Source organism: Sceloporus undulatus, chromosome 4 (assembly GCF_019175285.1).
Source record: "Sceloporus undulatus isolate JIND9_A2432 ecotype Alabama chromosome 4, SceUnd_v1.1, whole genome shotgun sequence".
Lineage (NCBI taxonomy): Eukaryota > Metazoa > Chordata > Lepidosauria > Squamata > Phrynosomatidae > Sceloporus > Sceloporus undulatus.
Window position 1 is genome coordinate 235,230,484 of NC_056525.1, and position 3,258 is coordinate 235,233,741.

Consider the following 3,258-nt stretch of genomic DNA (forward strand, 5'->3'; position numbering starts at 1 on the left):
GGTTTCCTAGCTAATTAGAGATTCCAGTTTTGATTATTTTTCCCTGCACTGAATTTCAGATTAAACAGACATGATACTGATGACTTATCAAATTGTCTAAAATCATCACATTCTGCTTCTCCAGCACATTAAATGCCTTAACTTGAAACATTTGCACAGGCACATTTGATGTAAACGTTTCCGTTCTATTGGAACAATGTCATCATGCTCTGTGCTGTACTGATGTCAAGAAGACTCAATTCTGTATATTTATTTTGCAGTACAGTAAGTGTCATGAACAAGCTGTTAAACAGCTTTCCAGACATTTCTTTCATAATTAAGATCAAATGCTATTGTCATAAACTATCGGGTTTATAATGTCAGCTCATTTGTAATACTGCAGGGGTTTTTTTAACTGATAAATTAATTTGTTATTTAAAGCAACCCAATCAATCTACACACTATTTTTCAATTGGATTATAGTCTTAATGGAAGACAACAACATGCTGTTATCCCCATGCTAATCAACTACCATAAAGTGACAGTGATACAAAGAAAGATGTTATGTCAGAAGTACATGCACATATATGCTTGTGTGCATGAATTTGTTTGCAAGGAGAATTAATCACATAAATATTTTGTACAGTTTTCTAGTCCCGTATCACCTGGGTAGTGTACTGGTTTGGGTGCTGGATTAGCATTCTGGTAGACCCGGGTTCAAATCCCAACTCAGTCTTAGCCTCTTCACACTCCTCCTCTTTCGATATCAGAAATGCAGGTTAATTTGCCCCTCTATGACCCTACTGTGAACACCATTACTGGGATTCCTTCATCGCACTTAAACTATGAGTTGCAAGGCCCTGTTTTTCAAGACATCTCTGAGGAGGTGTGAAATGCCCACAATGAGATGATGCCAAGGAGTCAACAGCCCTAGTATCTTTGCCCACTAATCTGTCTGACTTTGTAAATGTACTTCCATCACTCATATTCACACTCCAATGTTACCACCTCTGAAAACGACTTCAAAGTGAGTCAAATCCATTTCAAACACCCACATTTGGCTCTTTTTATACCCTGAATTTTGCCCCAGGGCTTAAATTCCCTATATATGCTGGTGCTTTTCTTTGTTTTCTCAGCTTAGTCCAGTATCAGGCATCCATGCTGTCAGTTTGCTTGGCTAACCCATCTCTCGCTTGCCAAGCTCCGTTTGCCTCAGGAGTGAATGAGTTCCTTTTATCTCCACACCTGTAACATGCAGAGCAACTATTCCATTCAGTATTTCCATTAGTTTGGCCTTCTCTGTTCCAGCATAACATCTTTGAATTTCCTAGTCCTTGTGAGCATGTGTGGTTGTATGTCTTTGATGATATTAGAAGCCTGCCTCTGGAATTCTTCATATTTCTGGACTTGGTATATATAGGAACTAGATCCCATGGCTAAGTAACCCAGCCACTACCACTGAGCTAATTCATAATTCCCAAACATACATTGGCACATGAGTATCCTTTTTGAACAAGTGTACAATCCAGGGTTACAAGCCATGGAAATGCACTGGGTGACTTTGGGCAAGTCATACAATCTTAGCCTCACAACAAGGCAATGGAAAATCACCTCTGAACAAATCTTGCCAATGTGCCAACATGGTGTAGTGATTTGAGCTGGCAGACCCAGTTCCCTACCCAGAACAACCCTTTTCCCTCTTCAGAGATGCTTATTGTAGTGTGCTCTGAGTCCAAATGAGGCTCTGAGCAATTCAAAAGCAGGAAAAAAAAGCTTAATTTTAATATCATTCTGGACACGAAAGGTAAATGGCGGTCTCTGTCAGACAGCAATTTGTGCTGCCTTTGGGAGTTGAAGGAAAGGCAGCAGCCACAGGAGCTGATGATTGACCACAGCAACAGCAGTGTAGACAACTGCTGCAGATAAAACAGAAACAGGGTGGAGATGGGGAGTCCATTTGGACTTTCCTCCCAAGTGTAGACGAGCTCTGGTTGCTTAGATTTTATTCACCTGAAGGCATGGGTATAAAAGTGATTAGAAAATGCAAGAATATAGGGACATCTTTAGTTGTTATTGTTGTGTGCTTCCAAGTCATTTTTTTACTTATGGCCACCCTAAGGTGAACCTAACATAGGGTTTTCTTGGCAATACTAAAAGATAAAGGAGTTCAGGACGGATGGGAGTTTCTCAAAAGAGAGATACTGAAGGCACAATTTCAAACAGTTCCGGTGAAAAAGAAAAATGGGAGGTGTCTCAAGAAACCAGGATGGATGACTAAGGAACTTTCAACCGAGCTAAGTTTGAAACGGAACATGTATAAGAAATTGAAAAAGGGGGAAATCACGAAAAAGGAATTCAAAGAAATAGCAGGCATGTGTAGGGGTAAAGTCAGAAAAGCTAAAGCGCAGAATGAACTCAGGCTTGCTAGAGAGGTTAAAGACAACAAAAAGGGCTTTTTTGGATATGTCCGCAGCAAAAGTAAGAAGAAGGAAATGGTAGGGCCACTGCGTCGAGAGGATGGCAAAATGTTAACAGGGGACAGAGAATTACTCAACACCTTCTTTGCCTCAGTCTTCTCAGAAAAGGAAAAGGGTGCTCAACCTGAGGATAATGGAGCAGAGGACAGAATAGGGGAATTTCAGCACAGAATAAGTAAAGAGATACTGTAGTAGAGGAACACCTTGTTAATCTAAATGAATTTAAGATGAACTCCATCCAAGGGTATTAAAAGAACTGGCAAATGTAATATCGGAGCCATTGGCAATAATCTTTGAAAACTCCTGTAAAACAGGAGAGATCCCAGCAGACTGGCGGAGGGCAAACGTTGTCCCCATCTTCAAAAAGGGGGGAAAAAGAGGATCCCAACAATTATCGTCCAGTTAGTCTGACATCAGTACTAGGAAAGATTCTGGAGCAGATAATTAAACAGAGAGTCTGTGAACATCTAGAAGGCAATGCCATAATCACAAAAAGTCAACATGGGTTTCAGAGAAACAAGTCATGCCAGACAAACCTGATCTCTTTCTTTGATAAAATTACCAGCTTGGTAGATGAAGGGAATGCTGTGGATATAGTATATCTGGATTTCAGTAAGGCCTTTGACAAAGTTCCCCATGACATTCTTGCAAACAAGCTTGTAAAATGTGGGCTAGACAAAGGAACTGTTACATGGATCTGTAATTGGTTGACCAGCCGAACCCAAAGGGTGCTCAACAATGGCTCCTTTTCATCCTGGATAGAAGTGACCAGTGGGGTCCCACAGGGCTCTGTCCTGGGCCC